A 23,108-nucleotide genomic window follows, 5' to 3' on the forward strand; every position below is an offset into this window, starting at 1 on the left:
AAGTGGGGTCTTGAAGAGATATTTGCACACCCATGTTCATAGCAGCATTATTCACCACAGCCAAGAGGTGGAGGCAACCCAAATATCCGTCAATGGATGAATAGATAACAAAATTGCATTTATATATACAGTGGAATATTATTCAGGCTTCAAAAAGAGGGAATTCCTGTCACATGCTGCAACATGGATGAATCTTTAGGACATTATGCTAAGTGAAATAAACCAGTCATATAAAGACAAATACTGTATGATTTCACTTATATGAAGTATCTAAAGTAATCAACTTCATAGAAACAGAAAGTAGAATGGTGGTTAGCAGGGGCTGAGGGGAGGCACAAAGGGAAGTTGTTGTTTAATAGGTAGAGAGTTTCAGATTTGCAAGATGAAAAAATTAGAGTTCTGTTGCACAACAATGTGAATATGCTTAACACTACTGAATGGTACACTTAAACATGGCTACGACGGTAAATTTTATGTTGTCTATTTTTTACCATAGTAAAAAAAAAGTAAGAAAAAATGATGTCAAAAACTTACTTTTGAATATTCCATTGGGGGAGTTGAAGTATCGATAAAACAATTTTATAATAGTTATATGTTGATAATTGTTGAAGCTAAGTGGTAGATACATGAAAGCCCATTTTACTAATATTTCTTCTTTTATTTATTTATTTTATTTATTTATTTTTTTTGAGACAGAGTCTCACTCTGTTGCCTGGGCTAGAGTGAGTGCCATGGCGTCAGCCTAGCTCACAGCAACCTCAAACTCCTGGGCTTGAGCAATCCTCCTGCCTCAGCCTCCCGAGTAGCTGGGACTTCAGGCATGCACCACCATGCCTGGCTAATTTTTTCTATATATATTTTTAGTTGTCCAGCTAATTTCTTTCTATTTTTTTTAGTAGAGACGGGTTCTCGCTCTTGCTCAGGCTGGTCTTGAACTCCTGAGCTCAAATGATCCACCTGCCTCGGCCTCCCAGAGTGCTAGGATTACAGGCGTGAGCCACCACACCCAGCCATATTTCTTCTTTTATGTAAGCTTTCCATAGCAAAAATGATAAACACTTTTTTTAAAAACAGCCAATTGCAATGATAACACTTTTAAAAGTAGGTTTTAAAATAATACCAGACATTTTTGGAATAATGATGAGGAGTTTAGGCAAAAACCAGGGCTAGAAAGGTACACACAAAAACATTAACCACAATAAAGTCTAGGAGGTCAAATTATAATTGATCTTTTCTGTATTCTAATTATTTGAAATGATTGAACATTACATTTTATCATTAGAAATATCAGAAGAAGTAAATGAAGATATATTTCCAAGGACATTTAGTGCAGCTCTTTGAAATAATTTTAGGGGAAAATTCAATAGGGGAATGATTCAATAAATTATGATATGAGTTAATGTGCCATGATGGAATATTATGCAGCCATTTAAAAGGGTGGATCTTGGCCAGTGTAGTGGTTCGCACCTGTAGTCCCAGCTGCTTGGGAAACTGAGGCAGGAGGATTGCTTGAGGCCATAGTGAGACCCGTCTCTAAAAAATAATTTTTTTTTAAATAAACCAGGTGTAGTGATCCACACCTGTACTTTCAGCTACTTGGGAGGCTGAGGTGGGGTCGCTTGAGCCCAGGAGTTGGAGGCTGCAATGGGCTATGATCATGCTACTAGACTCCAACCTGGGTGACAGACTAAGACTCCATCTCTTTTTTTTTTTTTTTTTTTGAGACAAGAGTCTCACTCTGTTGCCCAGGCTAGAGTGAGTGCCGTGGTGTCAGCCTAGCTCACAGCAACCTCAAACTCCTGAGCTCAAGCGATCCTCCTGTCTCAGCCTCCCGAGTAGCTGGGACTACAGGCATGCGCCACCATGCCCGGCTAATTTTTTCTATATATATTTTTAGCTGTCCATATAATTTCTTTCTATTTTTAGTAGAGGTGGGGTCTCGCTCTTGCTCAGGCTGGTCTCGAACTCCTGAGCTCAAACGATCCGCCCACCTTGGCCTCCCAGAGTGCTAGGATTACAGGCGTGAGCCACCGCGCCCGGCCCATCTCTTTTTTTTTTTTTTTTTTTTTTTTTTTTTGAGACAGTCTTGCTGGGTCACCTGGGCTACAGTGCCGTGGCATCAGCCTAGCTCACAGCAACCTCAAACTCCTGGGCTCAGGCAGTCCTCCTGCCTCAGCCTCCCGAGTAGCTGGGACTACAGGTGCCTGCCACCAGGCCTGGCTAATTTTTCTATTTTTAGTAGAGACAGGGTCTCGCTCTTGCTCAGGCTGGTCTGGAACTCCTGAGCTCAAGCGATCCTTTTGCCTGGGCCTCCCAGAGTGCTAGGTTTACAGGCTTGAGCCACTGGGCCCGGCCAAGACTCCATCTCTAAAAAAAAATAATAATAAAATTTTTAAAAAGGATGAATCTCACAAATTTCCTTCCTAAATGCATTTACCAATTATGTTTCCTCCACGAGGGAATCAGAGGGACTATTTCCCAACACCCTTGTCGATGTTGTATAATATCAATTTGTCCTAATGGGAAAATGAAAAAAATGCCATTTTCTTTTTCTATGTTGTATTTTAAAAAAACCCAAATCATTACTGAGTTTGCACATGTTGTCAGGTGGAGTCAGCTCTACAGCAGGTTGGGCAAAGGGACTGCTGGTGGTTGGGGGCAGGGAATGGTGAGCTTAGTGCAGAGAGGTTGCTGTGGTCCTGTCTTCGGGGCCACAGGAAACCAAACTCATTGAAATCAGGTAAAGATCTGGGGCAATTGAGAAGCTCCTGGACATGCCCCTGCTCCTTAGTGTATCATCCGACCTGAGGATGAGCCCAGGGGGGCGATGGCATCCCTATTCTCACTGCAGAACTATCCCCATTGTGCCTCTGTGAGCATATGCCATGCTGCAAGCGTGACAGTCTCTACACAGGGCAGGAACTTACTGTTGTCATCAAATGAAAGTGACTTTATTGGAGTGGGGGAGTGCTATGGAGTGTTGAGTTTCCATATACATCTTTCATGTGTACTGCACACATCCAAACCAAATTTATATTTAAAAAAAAAAAACCTTGCTTAGGAGGAGTGAAGAAGGACTTCTTAAAGAAAACCACAAACATACAATCTATAAGGCAGAAATTTGATAAATATCATGACATTACAGAAGGATTTCTGCTCAATTAAGGAAACAATAAACAAAGTTAATAGACATAAGAAAAATTAGGAGAAGATATTTTAAATATCTAACACCAACCAAGAACATTATCTGCTATGTACTAGGAACGCCTGCAAATCAGCAACCACAACAAAAAAAGGTGGTAACTCCATTAGAAAAATAGACAAAGCATATGACAGCCAGTTCACAGGAGAGCTGCTAAGAAACATATGGAGAGATGTTGGAATTCATTACTATTTAGAGAAATAACTATGATATATTATTTATACCCACCAAATTATCATAAATGGGAGAGCTGCATCATGAGGGGCTTTGGCAGGGATGAGGGGACAGAAGAACTCCATGCCCAGTGGGTGAGAGCAGCTCAGACTCCAACAGTTCATCAGTTATAGTTTAACTTTTCCTACTGGTTTCTGGCTCCAGTGGCTTCTGCTCCTAGTAAACTGTGATGTTCTGTATTTGTCTGTCTTTCCAGTTTTCAGGGCATTTGGTTTGCACTGTGACCTCAATGCTCTGATAAATCTCAGAAGAGCTGTTGTTTTTTGGTTTGTTCAGCTTTTTTTCTTGTTGTGAGGATGGGAGTAACAACTTCCAAGCTGCAAGGCAGTGACTTGGAGGTGTCTGGGATGTGGATGCTCTAGGGGTCAGTGGTTAGGGGCCACATGACCAGTGATTGTAGGGTGGCTTTTGTTCCGTGTGGTATGGGTGAGGCCTTAGTCTTAGGAAATCTATGCCTCTTAGTGATTAAGGGTCAGTAATTAAGAGGCTTGGGGATCAAGCAATTGGGTTTCCTGGAGGACAGTAGATAGAGGCAATTCTGGATCAGTATTTGGTGATCAACACCAGATTCTGGGGTCAGTGTTGCTAAGCATGGGATGCAGTGATCAGGAACCTTTGGAAGTCAGCAAATGGAACATTCTGTGGAGGTCATTTATTGGCTGTGTAGTAGGTCAGTGATTCACAGACCAACAATGTCAGTGATGGCACCTCTAGTTTTTGAGAAATAGAATCTATAACCCCTGTACATCTAAATCAACTTCTTTGTTGTGGGGGGAAGACTGCATTGTCAGATGTTTAGCAGCATCCCTGGCCTCTACCAACTAGATGCCAGCAGCACACTGTTCCCTCACTGTAAAAACCAAAATCATGTCTGCAGACATTGCCGAATGTCTCTTGGGGGCAAAATTGCCCCCCTGTTAAGACTCACTGCTCTAGAAATAAGACCAAAGAATCACTGAATATAAACAATTAACCTCATCTAATAATGATAGAGAATCTCAGGTTGGATACACAAATGATACATGGCTACATCCAATTTAGAATGGAAATAGTTAAAATTAAACGGAAAGGTTGAAAATGATAAAGCGGAAGCTATTTTTTGCAAGTATATTAGGTCTAGTTGTGCAGGTCATTGTTGCCCTACATATTCCAATTTGGTGAAGTGACTGGATTTCTAGAGGTTAAAGGTCCTGGGAATCCATTCAGTTCTGGAATATAGAGGAAGATGATGGTGGGGTGTAGTTGCATTCATGGAGAGTGTGCGGTTGATGAGAAAGTATGGAGTTTTAACCATGCTGTGAGCAGGCAGTAGATGTTTCGTGTTGAGGATGTCTGTGAAGAGACAGGCACCCTGCCCTCGTGCACTGCTTTGATTTTAAAGTGAGGTTTGGAGCTGGTGGCAGGTATGCTGCTTTCTTCTGCTCTTTTTGCTTGTATAAAGCATAAGGCAGACTCTGCTCCTGGCATGAGGGAGTAAGAAGGCTGGCAAACCCTCTCCCCAAAAGGAAGCTCTAAAATCTGGAAGAAAAAGTGTCAAAAGCAACTGTTTCAGTACTCTGGAATTCAAGCACATGCATACTACAAACTCAGAGGTGTTTTATTCATCAAAATGACTCAGTGTTGGCTCAGAACAGTTCAGTCTGTTGTGGTTTTTTTTTTTTTTTTTTCCAGTGTGACTCCTGTCCTTCTGGCTCTTTTGGTGCCATGGTTCAACCAGGGCAGGGCAGGCCAAGCCATGAAAACAACACACTTCTCTGCTGCTACTCCTGGAGATGGCTAACAGCATTAGGAATGAGGTCAGTTTAAGTGACTATCTCCATAGCAAGCAAACGGAGAGGCCCAGCAGACTGTTAGCTTCACTCTACAGCCTGTGCAGGACAAGCAATGGACTGGTCTGCTGGAACTGAATGTGGAGATCTGGGAAGCAAAATATCCATGTAGGACTTGACAAACTCTCCCCTTATCTTGGACAGACTGGAGACCACGCACATGGGTAACAGATCAGAGCAAACCGAAACCACCCGCATATCCCTGACCTACTGAACCTGTGGGTGCACAGAGGAGACGCAAGCAAGCCCAGCAGAAAGTAAAATCCAGGGCTTGTAAAAGGCCTGAAGTTTGAATGCGATCCCTGGCAGGAAAGCAAGTCAAATATGGCTTGACATGTTTGAGCACAACCTCTGATCTATCTTTGGCTGGGCACAAAGCTGTACAGACATGGCATGACCCCTAGAGAGCCAGCCTAAGATATACAAAACCAAAAAAATCTGAGCAAAGACATCAAGGCTGTACCTTGCAGGGGAGACAGACTTCACAGATTTTGTTCAGCTGTGAAATCTGGGCAACATGCATGGACCAGTTATTTGAAGGCTCTTAAAAGTAAGCAGTAACAGGAGGCCTGGGGAAGAAGACCAGAATCTGCAGTACCACTGAAATGGTGCTGTTCACCATTTTTTCCTCCAGGATTCTCCAGCCTGAACTGAATGCAAGTCAAAGCCCAGAAGTGAGCATTGTGGTGCAGACACAGAGATCCAGAAGAAGCCCTTAAACTCTGGCTTGAGAAATAAAAAAAAAAAAAAAAGAAAAAAGAACTCCTAATACTCAGAGATGAGTGTTGAAATCCCCCACTATTTTATTTTTATTTTCTCTGGTCTCCTGTGCCCAGGTCCCTAAGCAACCCCATGGTAGCAGTGGCAGTGGCCGAAAAGACCTCATAGGAGCCAAAACTCTAAAGAAGAGGAACCTTCCTCTGCAGTGCATGGAGCTGTAGTCCCGGAAGGTGAGGTCTACCTCCCTCCCTGAAGGGAAGAACTTGGCAGAGCAACCTCATAAAATTGTTTTTGAACTCCAGGGCTCATTCTCTAGCAGAACGTGCATGGAACTATTCCTGATTAAACTACCAAAGTCTTTGAGAAATGAACTAGGACAGATCACCACATAGGTCCCAGACTGACCAATGGGTGGTGCACACCAGGGATAGATCTGAAGGACATTGCAAAGGTTTTGAAAACTGAACTGACATTGGACCTACTGCTCACAGAAGGTAGGTTGGAACTGGAAACCTGAAACTAATCAGAGTGACTGTCTGCTAACGCAAAAATATCAACAGCCTCCATAGGATTTAAACAAGACTCAGAATCTCATAATATCATGTCCAAAATGTCCAGGATACAATCCAAATTACTCAGCATAGAAGAACCATGGAAATCTAAACTTGAAATGGAAAACACAATCAACAGATGCCAATAACAGGTACAGAGGTTGGAATTATCTGATAAACACCTTTAAAGCAACTATTTTTAAAGTACTTGAACAAACTGGGTGCTGTGGCTCACACCTATAATCTGAGCACTTTGGGAGACTGAGGTGAGAGAATTGTTTGAGGCCAGGAGCTCAAGACTGGTCTGGGCAACATAATGAGACCCCATCTATATAAAAAATATTTTTTTAAATAAAGTACTTAAACAAGAAACAGGAAACACTCTTGCAACAAATGACAGAAAGTCTCCACAAAGAAATAGAAGATATGAGTAAGAACCAAATGGAAGTTTTAGAACTGAAAAATACAAAAGCCAAAATAAAAAATCCAGTTGGTGGACTCAATAGCAGAATGGAGAAGACAGGGGAAAGAGACAGTGAATGCAAAGATACATAAATATAAATTATCCAATTAAACAACACAGAGAGGAAAAAAGTATATTTATTTGTTCATAGATGACATGAGTGTCTATGTACAAAATCCCAAAGAATTGACGAAAGCTCCTGGAACTAATAAGCAATTATAGAAAGGTTGCAGGTTACAAAGTTAGTATACAAAAGGAATTGCTTTCCTATACCCCAGCAATGAACAATTGGAATTTGAAATTAAAAACATAACACCATTTATGCTAGCACCATAAAATGAAATACTTAAATATAAATCTAACAAGATATGTACAAGGCCTATGTAGGGAAAATTACAAAACTCAAATGAAAGAAATCAAAGGAGGACTAAATAAGTGAAGAGATATTCCATGTTCATAGGAAGACTCAATGTTGTTAACACGTCAGTTCTTCCCAAGGTGATCTATAGATTCAATGTAATCCCAGTTGAAATGCCAGAAAGTTATTCTGTGGATATCAACAAACTACTTCTAACTTATATATGGAGAGGCAGAAGATCCAGAATAGCCAACACAATATTGAAGAACAAAGGGAACTGACACTACATGTCTTCAAGACTATACTTTAAAGCTAAAGTGATCAAGACAATATGGTGTTGGTGAGAGAGAAAAATCAGTAGAACAGAATAGAGAGCACAGAAATAGGCCCATACAAACATAGTCACTGGACCATAAATTTTAAATTATATATAAATTATAACTTTATAAATGATAAATTTAAATTATTTAAAATGATTTTAGTAAATCTTACTGGTATCAAACACTATGATAAGTTCTGGTTTTAGTTCATATGTAGGAAACACACTCTGTCTCTCCCGCTGAATGCAGCTAAAATCTCTGGACAGAATGTCTGGAGTAGTAGTTCCCTTAGGACTCTAAAAAGTAAATGGTAGCATAGTGGGGAAAGAGGAAAAAAATCACAAAGTAAGACCAAATCAGCAGTGAGGTTCCATTTTTATTTTCCTCTAGACTCTCCTGGCTTGGAAATACAGACCTTCTTTGGTACAGAAAGAAAGGGCTCCATGAGAGATCCTCTATTTCCGGCTTAGGGAGCAGGAAAGGCCCCCTTGTGGGTGATATAAAAATGGGTGAAATCCCCAGGGATTTTTGTTGTTGTTGTTGTTGTTGTTGTCGTTGTTTTTTCCATCCAGGCAATCCTACAGCAGTGCGGTAGCAGCAGCGGCTGGAGAGGTGCATAAAATTGAGAGGAAGGGGAACCCTTCTGTATAATCAGAGGAATTGGGGTCCCAAGAACATGGTGGTGGGGGAAAGTCCCTGTTTAATTTCATTCCCTCTATTCTCCTGCTGCTTGGCTAAAAGGTGAACAAAGTTGTGGGAAGTGTATGACAGAGTAGGGAAACTAAAGTTATGGCTTCCTAGTCGGAAGGAAAGATGGGATGCCACCAGAGGCAGAAAAGTGTCGAGGACATTGTAGAGATGAGAGAATTCAAGAAAATGATCACATCGAGTTATATATAACCTCTTGGGTATACCTACAAGCTGCATCTGCATAGATCCGACACTAAAGACTGTATCAAAGGATGTGAGATGTGAACTATGGGATAGGCCACCACCTGAAGTCCTGAACTGGCCACTGGGGGGTGCATTCACAGGACAAATCTGAATAGGACTGCAAAGCCTTTGACGACTGAACTGACACTGGAACCACAGTCCATAGATGGTAGGTAGGAACTTGCAGCCCGAACCGAACTTGGATTATTGCCTGCTAAAATGAAAAGGTTAACACTTTACATAACATGTAAACAAGACCCAGAGTCCCACAGTATTCAAAATGTGGGGGATACAACTCAAAATTACTTGACACTTGAAGTAATCATTGGAAATCAGGGAAATCTCTAAATCATGCATGGGAAAACACAATCAACACGCCAACCCCAAGATGACACAGATGTTGGATTTGTCAGACAAAGACTGTAAAGCAGCTACTATGACTGTGCTCCAGAAAGGAAGGAGCAATATTTTTTAAATGAATGGCAAGATAGAATGTATCAGCAGAGAATAGAAGCTACTACAAATGGAAGTTGTAACAAGTGAAAAACACAATAACCATAATTTTAAAATTCACTGGATGAACCCAATAGTAAAATGGAAATGACAGAAGAAAGAGAGAATTTGAAGTTAAATCAATAGAAATTATCCAATCTAAACAACAAAGAGAAAAAAAATGGAAAAAAATTAGGAGAGCCTCAGGGACGTGTGAGACAATACCACAAGGGCTGATATTAGTGCACTAGACTGAATAATAACCATCAAAGATAGCAGGACCTAATCCCTGGAACCAGTGCATGTTATCTTATGACTGAGTAGGTGTGATTACATTTAGTGATCTTGGGAATGGGGAGATTATCCTGGATTATCTGGGTGGGCCCCAAATGCAATTACAAGTGTCCTTATAAGTGAGAGACAGAGGAATATCTGACACATACAGAAGAAATGAAGGCAAGCTGATCATGGAGACAGAGATCGGAGTGATGAGACCATAGGTAAGGAAGGTCAGCAGCCACCAGAAGCTAGAAGATTCCAGAAATGTATTCTCCCCTAGAGCCCCCAAAGGAAGTGTGGCCCTGTCAACATCTTGATTTCAGCCCAATGATACTGATTTCAGACTTCTGGCCTCCATAACTGCAAGAAAATAAATTCATCTTGTTTTAAGCCACCAAGTTTATGGTAGTTTTTAAATAGCAGCCACAGGAAACTAAGACACAGCTAAATTGTGATTAGTGGGGAAAAAATGTTTTTAAGAGCTAGGCTGTCACTCTGTTGCCAAGGCTGGAGTGCAGTGGCTGTTCACAGGTGCAGTCGTAGCCACCACAGCCTCAAACTCTTTCATTCAAACGATCCTCCTGTCCCAAACTCCTGAGTAGCTGGGGCCACCGCATCAGGCAGTGGAAATTTTATAGCACTAAATACTTGTATTAAAAAAGAATAAAAGTCTCAAGTCAGTAACATAAGCTTCCACTTAAAAAAATTAGAACAAAGAGGCCTGGCGCAGTACCTCATGCCTGTAATCTCAGCACTTTGGGAGGCTGAGATGGGAGGATTGGTTGAGGCCAGGAATTGAAGACCAGCCTGGGCAACATAGTGAGACCCTGTCACTACAAAAAATAGAATAAAAAATTAGCCAGGTATGGTAGCACACCTGTAGTCCTAGCTCCTTGGGAGGCTCAGGCAGAAAGATCACTTAAGCCCAGGAGGTTGAGGTTACAGTGAACTTTGTAGCACTGCACTCTAGCCTGGGCAACAGAGTGAGAAAACCCTGTCTCTTAAAAAAAAAAAAAAGAAAGAAAAAAAGAAAAAAGAGAAACAAAATAAACACAAAACAATTGATAAACATCTAGACAGACTGAGAAATCTAAAAGAGAGATGACACAAATTATTAATATCAGGGAAAAAGAAGGGATATCACTTCACATCCCACAAAAATCTAAAGGATAATAAAGCAATACTAAGATAAAGTCTATGCACATATATTTGATAACTGGCTTGAAATGGACAAATTCTTTGAAATTCACAAATTACCAAAATTAATTCACCCAAGGTAAAATAGATAACCTGAATATTCCTATATCAAGTCCAATGCAAAGAAATTAAACTTGTGATTAAATAAATACCTTCCTAAGAAAGATAACCACAGGTCCACATGGTTTCATTGGCAAACTGTACCAAACATTTAAAGGAGAATGAGCACCAATTCTACACAATCTCTTCCAGAAAATAGTGGCAGAAAGAACATTTCCCAATTCATTTTATGATGACAGCATTACCATGATATCAAAACTAAACACACATTTAAAAAAATTACATACCATTGTATACATATACCAAATTTTAGTAATCCGCTCATGAATTGACGGGCACAAACCTCGCTTGGGTGAGGCAAAGACATAAAATGTAACCAGAAGATATTTGCACTTCAGTGTTTATTGCAGCATTGTTCACAATGGCTAAAATATAGAATAAGCTTAAGGATTTATCAAAGGACAAATGGATGGAGAAGATGTGGTGTATGTACACAATGAAATATTATTTAGCCATGAAAAAGAAGGAAATTTTGTCATTTGCAGAAACATGGATAGACCTGGAGGACATTATTTTAAGTGAAATAAACCAGGTATAGAAAGACAAATATTTCATTTTCACACTCATATATGGGACCTAAAAAAAATTGATCTCAAGGAAGTAGTGAATAGAATGGTGGCTACTAGAGATTGGTAAGGGTGGTGGGAAGGGGTAACGAAGAGGTGTTGGTAAAGGGGTAATTCTGTTAAATACAAGGAAGAAGTTCTGATGTTCAGTGGTACAGCGGGGCAACTATAGTTGACAATAGTTTATTGTATTTCAGAATAGCTAGAAGTTTTCAAATGCTCCCACCATAAAGGAATGATCAATGTTTCAGGTGAGTCATGTCCCAGTTACCCTGATTTAGTCATTGTATGTTGTGTGCTTGTATCAATATGTAACATGTACTCCATGTATATGTACAATTATTATGTAGCAATAAAAAATTTAAAAATAAAAATAAATAAATAATTATATGCCAATATTTCTCATGAACATAGATGTAAAAATTCTCAACAAAATTTTAGCAAATTAAATCTAGCAATATATAAAAGAATAGTAAACCACAACCATGTATGGTTTAACCCAGGACTGCAAGGTTGATTCAATGTTTGAAACTTGGCCAGGTGGGATAGCTCATGCCTATAATCCTAGCACTTTGGGAGGCCAAGGTGGAAGGATCGCTTGAGGCCAGGAGTCTGAGACCAGCCTAAGCAAGAGCAAGACCCTATCTCTACAAAAAATAGAAAAATTAGCCAGACGTGGTGGAGCAAGCCTGTACTCCCAGCTACTCGGGAGGCTGAGGCAGGAGGATCACTTGAGCCCAGGAGTTTGAGGTTGCAATGAGCTATGATGACACCACTGCACTATAGCCTGGGCAAAAAAGAAAAAAAAATCTTGAAATCTTATGGGCAATATTAAAAAAAACAGAAAATCTGTCCATGTAATCCACATTGTTAACAGATCAAAGAAGAAAAACAGATTGTTACGCCACGGCACTCTAGCCTGGGCAACAGAGCAAGACTCTGTCTCAAAAAAAGAAAGAAAGGAAGGAAGGAAGGAAAGAGAAAAACAGATTGTCATGTCAATTGATACAGAAAATGCCTTTGGCAAAATCAACATCTATTCATGAAAAAAAAAAAAAAAAAACCGGCCGGGCGCGGTGGCTCACGCCTGTAATCCTAGCACTCTGGGAGGCCGAGGCGGGTGGATCGCTCGAGGTCAGGAGTTCGAGACCAGCCTGAGCAAGAGCGAGACCCTGTCTCTACTAAAAATAGAAAGAAATTATATGGACAACTAAAATATATATATACAAAAAATTAGCCGGGCCTGGTGGCGCATGCCTGTAGTCCCAGCTACTCGGGAGGCTGAGGCAGTAGGATCGCTTAAGCCCAGGAGTTTGAGGTTGCTGTGAGCTAGACTGACGCCACGGCACTCACTCTAGCCCGGGCAACAAAGCGAGACTCTGTCTCAAAAAAACAAAAAAAACAAAAAAAACAAAAAAAAACAAAAAACCTCTTAGTAAACCAGTAGTAGAATGAAACTTCCTGAACCTGATAAAGGGCATTGTGGTAGGCAGAATAATGGCCACTGAAAGATGTCCATGTCCTAACCCCTGGAACCAGTGATAGGTTATATAGCAAAAGAAAATTAAGGTTGGCCAGGCGTGATGGCTCACGCCTATAATCCTAGCACTCTGGGAAGCCGAGGAGGGAGGATTGCTTGAGGTCAGGAGTTCGAGACCGGCCTGAGTAAGGGCGAGACCCTGTCTCTACTAAAAATAGAAAAATTAACTGGGCCTTGTGGTGCATGCCTATAGTTCCAGCTACTCAGGAGGATCGTTTGAGCCCAGGAGTTTGAGGTTTCAGTGAGCTATGATGATGCTATTGCACTTTACCCAGGGTGACAGAGTGAGACTCTGTCTCAAAAAAAATTAAGGTTACAAATAGAATTAAGGTTGCTAATCAATTGACTTTATTTTTTTATTTATTTATTTATTTTTTTTGTTGAGACAGAGTCTCACTTTGTTGCCCAGGCTAGAGTGAGTGCCGTGGCGTCAGCTTAGCTCACAGCAACCTCAGACTCCTCGGCTTAAGCGATCCTACTGCCTCAGCCTCCCGAGTAGCTGGGACTACAGGCATGCGCCACTATGCCCGGCTAATTTTTTCTATATATAGATTTTTAGTTGTCCATATAATGTCTTTCTATTTTTAGTAGAGACGGGGTCTCGCTCAGGCTGGTCTCGAACTCCTGACCTTGAGCAATCCACCCGCCTCGGCCTCCCAGAGTGCTAGGATTACAGGCGTGAGCCACCGCGCCCGGCCATCAATTGACTTTAAAAAGGGGAAATTATCCTGGATTATCTGGATAGGCCCGATGTAATCATAAGGGTCCTCATAAGTAGAAGAGGGAAGCAGAAGAGAGAGAACCAGAGGGATGACAAAGTGGGGAGGACTCAATCCTCTGTTGTGGATTTGAAAATGGAGGCAGAGGACCAGAAGCCAAGGAACCTGGGTGACCTCTTGAAGCTGAAAAAAGCAATGACATAGAGTTCCCCTTAGAGCCTCCAGAAGGAATGCAGCCCTTCTGACACATTGATTTTATCTCAGGGAGACCCATTTTAGATTTCTGACCTCCAGAACTCTGAAGTATTGATATATGCTACAATGTGGATGAACCTTGAAAACATTGTTAAGTGACAGAATCCAGACACAAAAGATCACACATTATGTGATTCCATTTATATGAAATACCCAGAATGGGCACAGCCATAGAGACAGAATGCAAATTGATGATTGTCGGAGGCTAAGGAGGGGGGAAATGAGGAGAAAATACTTACTGGGTAAGGGGTTTTACTTTGGAGAGATGGAAATGTTTTGGAAGTAGATAAAGGTGGTGGATGCACAACATTGTGAATGTACTAAATGCTGATGAACTTTTCACTTTAAAATGATTAATTTTAGGTTATATAAATTTCACCTCAATAACTTATTTATTAAGAAAACAGTACTATATTTGCCTCCCTCACTGTATGACACAATGTGATATTGAGTTCTTCCCAGACAATAAACACTACTGGGACCAAAAAAAAAGATAATGAAAAGACAAAATAGAGACCAGAAGAAAATGTTTTCAAATCACCTATCCAACGCAGGAGTTGTATCCAGAATATATACAAAGTACCCTCACAACTCAACAGTTAGAAAACAAATCACTCAATAAAAAAACTTCAGCAAAAGATTTGAACAGACATTTCTTCGCTGATTTATTACTTGCCAGTGACTTGTTCATTTCTATCCATGAATGTGACACCAGCCATGTGTGGCTCACTCTCAGGTCTGTCTCAGTTCCTGTGACTCACCTGTCCTGAGGCCAGGAGTATGTTCTCCCAGGATGAACTCCTTGCTCCTCACATCTCATGAGCCACTATAATTCTATGGATCCAGGCCCTCTGGGGAGTGTCCCTGTTGGCTGTGGTGTTCACACTGGATCTAAACCCTGGGGCTTTTTTTTTTTTTTTTTTTTTTTTTTTTTTTTTTTTTTTTGAGACAGGGTCTCACTGTGTCACCTGAGCTGGGGTGCAGTGGCATCATCATAGCTCTCTACAGCCTCCAACTCCTGGACTCAAGAGAGCTTCCTGCCTCAGCCTCCCAAGTAGCTGGGACTACAGGTGCGTGCCACCACGCTCGGCTAATTTTTCTTATTTTTTGTAGAGACAAGGTCTTGCCATGTTTGTCAAGCTAGTCTTGACTTCCTAGCCTCCAACGATCCTCCCACCTCGGGCCTCCCAAAGTTCTGGGATAACAGGTCTGAGCCACCACACCTGGCCCCTGGGGATCTCTTGCTGACAACTCCGCTCTTCCCGGGAGCTCGACATCCAGTGGGGTCCGTGGACTCAATCGGAGCTGCTGGGGTCAGAAAGAAGATCCTGCAGCCTTAACTATGAGGTCTGGTCCAGGGACTCTGCAGAACTCCAAGACCCTGGAAACACAATGTCCACATGGTCAGAGTCACTCAGCACCCACCACACAAACATTAAACATGTACTGGATATGAGATGATATCAAGGAATTATTGTTAACTTTATTAGGTATGATAATGGTTTTGTGGCCATGTTAAAACAAATAGTATATTTATCTATTAAAAATATATACTGAAGTATTTATGGGTGAAATAATACGTCTGGGATATTCCTTACAAATACTCTAGCAAGGGTAAACTGTACTGCTGTCTGCACTTACTTCGAAATGCATCAACAGATAAGATGGATTGGTGGATAAAGGGATGGGGAGGGGAACAGATGTAAGCAAATGTAGCAAAATGTTACACAGATAAAGCAAAATGTAGATAAAGCAAATATAGCAAAATGTTAATCATAGAATCTAGGTGATAGGTTTATGGGTATTCACTGTACAATTGTTTCAACTTTTCTGTATGCTTGAACATTTTTATAATAAAATGTTGAGTAAAAACCCTAACAAAAATTAATTCACAGAATATATGAAACAAAAGTGTCAAATAGGTAATAATTGTTAGAGCTGAGTAATAGTTCCTAGGGGCTCATTACATCCCTCTCTTTTATGTATGTTTGAAATTTGCCAAATTATAAGGATTTTTTACAAATTTTACTGGGACAAGCCTTAAAGATAATATGCTAAGAGAAATAAACCAGTCACAGAAAGCCAACTACTGTATGATTCCACTTACACGAGGTACCTAGAGTAGCCAAATTCAAAGACATGAAGTAGAATGGTGCTTGCCAGGGGCTGGAGGAAGGGATAAATGGGGAGTTATTGTTTAATGGGTACAGAGTTTCATTTTTCCAAGATGAGAAAGTTCTGGAGACTGGTTGCACAGCAATGTGAATATAATTAATACTATACTACTGAACTGGACACTTAAAAATGGTTAAGATGGGCTGGTCGCAATGGTTTGATACACCTATAATCCCAACATTTTGGGAGGCTGAGGTGGGAGGATCACTTGAGGCCTGGAGTTCCAGACCAGCCTGGGCAACATAACAAGACGTTGTCTCTACAAAATGATAATTTTTTAATAAATAGGCTGGGTGTGGTGGCACATGCCTGTAAGCCCAGTTACTCGGGAGGCTGAGGCAGGAGGATTGCTTGAGCCCAGGAGTTTGAGGTTGCAGCAAGCTATGATTGTACTACTGCACTCCAGACTGAGCAACAGACTGAGACCCTGTCTCTAAAAATTTTTTTTTTTTTTTTTTTGAGACCGAGTCTCACTCTGTTGCCCGGGCTAGAGTGCCATGGCATCAGCCTCGCTCACAGCAACCTCAAACTCCTGGGCTTAAGCAATCCTTCTGCCTCAGCCTCCTGAGTAGCTGGGACAACAGGCATGCGCCACCATGCCCGGCCAATTTTTTTCTATATATATTTTTAGCTGTCCAGATCATTTCTTTCTATTTTTAGTAGAAATGGGGTCTCGCTGTTGCTCAGGTTGGTCTCGAACTCCTGACCTCGAGCTATCCTCCCGCCTCGGCCTCCCAGAGTGCTAGGATTTAAAATAATTTTTTTTAAACGGTTAAGACAGTAAATTTTATGATGTGTGAATTTTGCCACAATTAGAACTTTGAAATTTTTCAAAATTTACCAGGCAAATATATCTTGGGAGCATTTGATATGGGCCACTGTGCTAGATACAATACAGTATAAAAAGTTCAGTGAGAATCAACTCTAGATTTCATCATGTCATGATGAAATACTGGAAATACCAATGAAATTCTGGTTAAAATAAATGACGGTTTCAATTTCAGCTTGTCCTCTTTTTAGACATGAGAATATAAAAAAGTGACTTCATTTCCACTTACTTCCTCTTAAAGATAAGTATGAAAATTCTTGACAGTCAGTGCAAAGATATTTTTTGACAAAATAAAAAAAGATTGCATAGAGAATTGACCACCAACAATCTTAACTTGAGGCAAATATTCAACAAAGTTCTCTAAATTAAGAACAGAAATCTCAAACTAGGAGGAAAAACAGTATGGAGCAATGACTATTAAAACATATGCATATCCTAAGCAATAAATAATACCTAGAAAATCAGTAGTTTAATGAGCTAGTTGTTTCCAGTCCACATTAAAGTGAAACCATAACTATGAGAATAAAAATGTTCATTGGCATAAAAATGTTAAAAAAAACACATATGCATAAAATTCAATCTAAATGGATGATGACTGGGCATTAAAATATTAATAAATATTCTCTCTTATAAGGGGAAAACCAATACTATCTCAGGACTTTAATATTTTTATTAAAGGAAAATAAAATATAGCTATAGAAAGCCATATAACCCCAAAGTATAGGTTAGTGGGTTTTCATAAGTCAAACACTCTTGTAACAACCACCGAATTCAAGAAAGAACTTTGCCAGCCACCAGAGAAGCCCCATCCCATTCAACCCACCCACCATTACCTTGACTTTATGGTGATTGCTTCCTTGCATTTCTTTTAGTTATAGCACCCAAGTGTACATCTCCAAACATTATTGGTTAATCTTGCCCATTTAAAAAATTGGTTATTTTTCAAATCTCTTTTACTTTGAAGGTTCTCACTCAAGTCTAGAGTTTTCCCAGCTTGGATTTGGGTGATTGCATGCACATGGTGCAGGGCAACATATTTCTGTGTACTCTGTTTCCTGCAGATCGGCAGCTAGATGCAGAGGCCAGGTCTGGTTCAGTCTTGATCCCATTAGCAAGGTGGTGGCACATTGTCTCATCAGAGGGCACAGAATGTCTGGTTGTCACTCATTTTGTGATGTTAGAAGCTGAGATGCTCAGTGCCTAAAAGATCCATTAAATTCATTGATGGTTGCAAAATGGTAACATAGAAATTCTAACAATTCTTTTTCATTTATTAATTGCAACACTTTCATAGAGATGCTTTTGTTCATTTATTGTTTGGTTGCCAATGCTACCGTTCATTTAGGAAAGGCAGGATAAATGCTTTATTCTTTTCCCTTTATTTATCAGCCTTCAAGAAAATGATTTGGTTCCCTACCATCCTCCAAAGGTAACTATTAATACTTTTTAAAAGATCATTGTGAACTCATGAATTTAAACATAATAGACAGTTTGTCTAAGAGATCTCCCCACGAAGAAAAATAGACCAAATAAGAAAAAAAAAGAATAAAAAATGAGTTTCAAAAAAAAATGAGTTTCAAATTTTTTTTAAATTAAAAAATAAGCATATCAGACCAGTTTCAGTCAAATTGCAATAACCTTCTTGAAGCTCAAATTGTCTCATCTGTGGCCAGTGAGAGACTCCCAAAGTTGGCTCCCAGGTCCTTTAGACATGACCATAGTAGGCTTTGACAGCTTCCTTACTATCTGCTATTATGACAAAATTCCAGGATCATCTTGTGCATGTCCAGTCCCCGATCTGGAATCAGCCAGTTCTCTAAGAAATGCTGGTTCCTTTTCACGGGAAATGAAAGTTCAAGCCTACAATGTAGGTGCCAAAGTTACTCATTACTACTGTGTTGGTCATTGTTTCTAGGCCTCTTCAGCACAGAGAGATAAAATGCACACACACACACACACACACACACGCACATGTCCTTTTCAAAAATAAACTACCTTATGAGGTCATATTGATATTTCCGACTCAAATTCAGGAATATAGGGTTTTGTTTGTTTGTTTGTTAAGGGACAGGGTCTCACTTTGTCACCCAGGCTGGTGTGATCATAGTTCACTGCAGCCTCAAACTCCTCGAACTCCTGACCTCAAGCGATCCTTCTGCCTCGACCTCCCAAAGTGCTGAGATTGCGTGTGTAAGCCACCTTGCCCCACCTTATAGGATTTTTTTTAACTTAATCTCTTCTATGTTGTATCTGTGTTTCCTTTCTTCCACACCAAATACAAGTTCTTAAAGATGCAGGGATGAAAGAATTGGAATATCTCATAATTATTCATTTATTTTATCCCATGGTTGGGGGCTCCCAAACCACCTTACATTCAGTGACTCACTAGAAGGAGCTAGAAGGACTCCTAGCACTGAGCATAGAGTTGTACTTTCAGCTAAGGTTTATTACAGCAAAAGGATATGCATCGTGTCATCAAGGGAAAAAGACACAGGCAGAGTCTGAAGGATGCTGTGCACAGGCTTCCTCATGTGTGTCCGTCCCAGGAGGCTCGCCCAGAGTGCACTCTTCTCCTAGCAACAAAAATGAAGCAACACGTTTGCGATGCTTCTCTGCCCAGGGAAGCCGATTAGAGACCCAGTATTCAAGGGTTTCATGGGGGCTGGTCACTAGACACCCTCCACCTAAAGCTTACCAAAATTCCAGACTCCCAGAATGAAAGCCGATACTCAGCAGAAACCACTGTTTGCACCATCAGTGTAGGCACAGTAATCCATCTTTGTCAGTTAAAGAACATTAGGAACACTCCTGAAATCCAAGTTCCCAGCTGCCAGCCAAGGGCCAACCTTGTGAGCAGGCCTTTCAAAGGATAGCAGTCCCTGCTATGTTAACCCCTCTCTGCAGAAGCCACCCCTTGGCCCTTGGCCATGGCATCTTTACAGCAAAATCATCTGTAGGACCCCCTGCAGCAGGGTGAGACCAACCTGCAGTATTGACCTCACTTGTTACCCTCCGGGGATCCTGGATTTAGCCAGCTAAAACAAATTCCATTAGCCACAAAAGTCTATCTTACAAAGCCAGGTGGCTTCCTCCTGAAATTTCTGTATTAACCCTTTTTTTTTGACTGGCCCACAGCATCAATTCAGGGTCAGCACAACTCTGGCCAGCAAGCTGAATTCCTTCCAGGGCTGAGGCAGTGTCAGGATAGCCAGAGGGTACAAGTGCAAGTACAATCCCAAAAGGCACATGTGATAACCCTGGAAACCAAGGGTTTACAATTGTTATGGTGCCCTGTGCAGGACATGTATTTAGGCAGGCAGGACAGTTGGCCAGGGCCCCCAATGTGGCCTCCCACAGTGGGACCTCCCTCCCAGTTCAATCCAAATAATTCAGTTTAGTCCTTGGTTTCAGAGTGACTGCCTGGAGGTAGTCAGGTGCCATCAGTTCTGTTTATCTCATCAGTTTATCCCTCTCATGAGTGTGTGCAAAGTACAGGAGCAGGCGCCACCCCTGGGGTCTCATAGTCAGTGCCATCAGGTGGGATGGGGGCTCAGTAGCCAGTTTAAATTCACAGTGCTCGCAGCAGCTTGGCAATGAAACATGGGGAATTTTTCTACAGGAAGAGAGGAAAGCTTCCAGGAGCAGTTCTGAAAAAACAACAATCATCACTGCCCTCTCTACACCCCTGCCCTTCCCCGGGTTTTTCTTTTCTCCCATTGTTACAAAATCAGAGTGTCTCATTCAGTAATCGTAATTTCACATTTCCCAATCACTTTCCTCTCATCCGACTGTTTGTCTGGAAGGGTTGCACGCAAGAAAAAAAGAGACATTTGCACGAAAATATTTTTCCCAGGAAAACATTCTCATGCAATTTAACCATAAAAACACATCATGTTCAGGAATTTGTCAGGAAGAATCCTGAACATTCAAATTTTTTTCAGAATGAGTTTCCATAACCTCTCATTCCTTTCGTCCTGATCATTTTACCCAGTGAGCAACCTAGAAAAAAAAAATCAATCCCTTACTGGGGACAGCTGCATTGAATAATCAAACTGCTTTACTAAATGTGTGCATGAGGAGAAAGATAGGGGAAGGAGAGTCGGGCTACCGGTCCATTGGTACAAACTGCAACTAATCTGGAAAGCCAAACACAAGTCAACAACAATGAGACATCTCCAAGAGGGGGCACGAGTCCCACCTGTGGGAAGCGGGGGAAGGGGTCACACTCCCTGTGAGGTGTCCTTCCCCAACCCACAGTTTTTTTTTTTTGTTTGTTTGTTTGTTTGTTTGTTTGTTTTTGAGACAGAGTCTCACTCTGTTGCCCAGGCTAGAGTGAGTGCCGTGGCGTCAGCCTAGCTCACAGCAACCTCAAACTCCTGAGCTCAAGCGATCCTCCTGTCTCAGCCTCCCGAGTAGCTGGGACTACAGGCATGCGCCACCATGCCCGGCTAATTTTTTCTATATATATTTTTAGCTGTCCATATAATTTCTTTCTATTTTTTAGTAGAGGTGGGGTCTCGCTCTTGCTCAGGCTGGTCTCGAACTCCTGAGCTCAAACGATCCGCCCACCTCGGCCTCCCAGAGTGCTAGGATTACAGGCGTGAGCCACCGCGCCCGGCCACCCAACCCACAGTTTTCAAGAGGAATCCCAAGATAGGAATGCAATTAGTCTCTGTATCAGAAATCTAGATTGGTTCAGCAGTGTAATTTTAGATGGTCTCATGAGAACACATCCTTTCCTGTTGGCATTTGTATGTGACCCAGACAGTCCAGTCAGCATCCACATTTTCGTCATTTATGGCCCCTCAGAGGCTGTCTTAAATGGTCAACTATTCAGAGTCTGAGTCCTGTTCCTTGAGACGAGCTTTCAGTTCCGCCCAGCTCACCTCCAGGCTGAAATAGCTGCAGAAGACAGCATCAGGTTTCAGCTCAGAGTCAGACCAAGGCCATTAGGATCTATGCATTTGGGATTTAAAAAAAACAAAAACAACAGTGGTTTTCCTTCAGTAGCGGCAAAGTCAAGACAAGGAAGGGCCAGATAGCTGTGTTCTAAGCCCAAGTGACAAACAAGGCTGTCCTAAAAGTCCTTTTCATCGTGTCCAAACAGGCCCACTCGAATGTATGCACAGAAGGCTGGAACACCAGCAGCCTCGATGGGCAGGCATTTCATGTCAGCAAAAGTACGTTAGCAAACTAAAAGCTGTTTTTAAAAACTCCAAAAGTGCATTTCCACCTGGAGACTGCCTCCGTTTTCATGCTGCCTCCCTTTCTCCAGAGGCTGCAATAGGCAAAAATCACTGGTTATGAAGACTTGTTCTAATACTCAAGGAGTCTAAATTGCAAACCACCCACAGGCAGCAAAAAGCAAGGGAGCGCTGATTCATCAACAATTTTTTTTTTTTTTTTTTTTTTTTGCTGCTTTCCCTATCAGGATGATCTGTCTAACACTGGTGAAATGAAGCATGTAACATTTTGCATCAATTTTTTCAGACACCTAGATGCGATAGCCACAAAATACAAAGCCTTTTTATTTTTTAATTTCCCTCTATTTTCCTCAAACCCATAGCTGTACTGTAAAATCAGCAGGGATCCAGGCTGCAGCATTAGGAGAGGCTGGGTGTTGCAGAGGGAGCTACTAAGCTGTAGAAAAGGCTGGAGTGGTGGTTTTTGTTTTGAAGTTCTTTTTTTACCCTTTTGCTCCGCTCTGATTTTTCTAAAGCCTTGCTCCAGCCCCGGGTACTGATTTAACTATTTTCTTTCCACTTGGAGGAGCAAGCAATGCAAATTTTTATCATTTTCGATCCACCCAAAGCCTGCCTTCAGGAATTTTGGGACCCTTTCCCCCTCACCTGGAAGAGAAAGCAACTCCAAATGAATTTGTATTATCTTTAGTTCATAGGAATCTCATTTGGGGCGAATGTTTGGGCTCTTTCTCCTCCCACCTGGAGAAGAGAACAAAAACCAAAGTCATCATCAGAGCTTCACATTTTCCTCCTTTTAGCCAGCACAGCCAAAAGCAGCCAGGAGACCCAGCAAGTCAACTTTCTGGATTTATCATTTTCAAATTGCACAGGTAATTTTACCTGTCATATGATCTCAGTTGCTGTTCTATATCACAGGTAACTCCACAGCCATCCCGGCACTGGGATTTTCTCATCCCCCTTCCCTCTCCTCTCTGCACGTAGGCTCCCTCATGTTGTCTCCCTCCCAGGAGGGCTCACAGCTCACTCTTTCCCCCCTTCCCGCATCAAAAAGGCAGCAACAAGTGTGTTGTATTTCTGTCTAGAGAAGCCCATTAGAGATTGTGTCAAAGGTTTTTATTGGGA

This window comes from Eulemur rufifrons, chromosome 30, assembly GCF_041146395.1.
Source record: "Eulemur rufifrons isolate Redbay chromosome 30, OSU_ERuf_1, whole genome shotgun sequence".
NCBI lineage: Eukaryota > Metazoa > Chordata > Mammalia > Primates > Lemuridae > Eulemur > Eulemur rufifrons.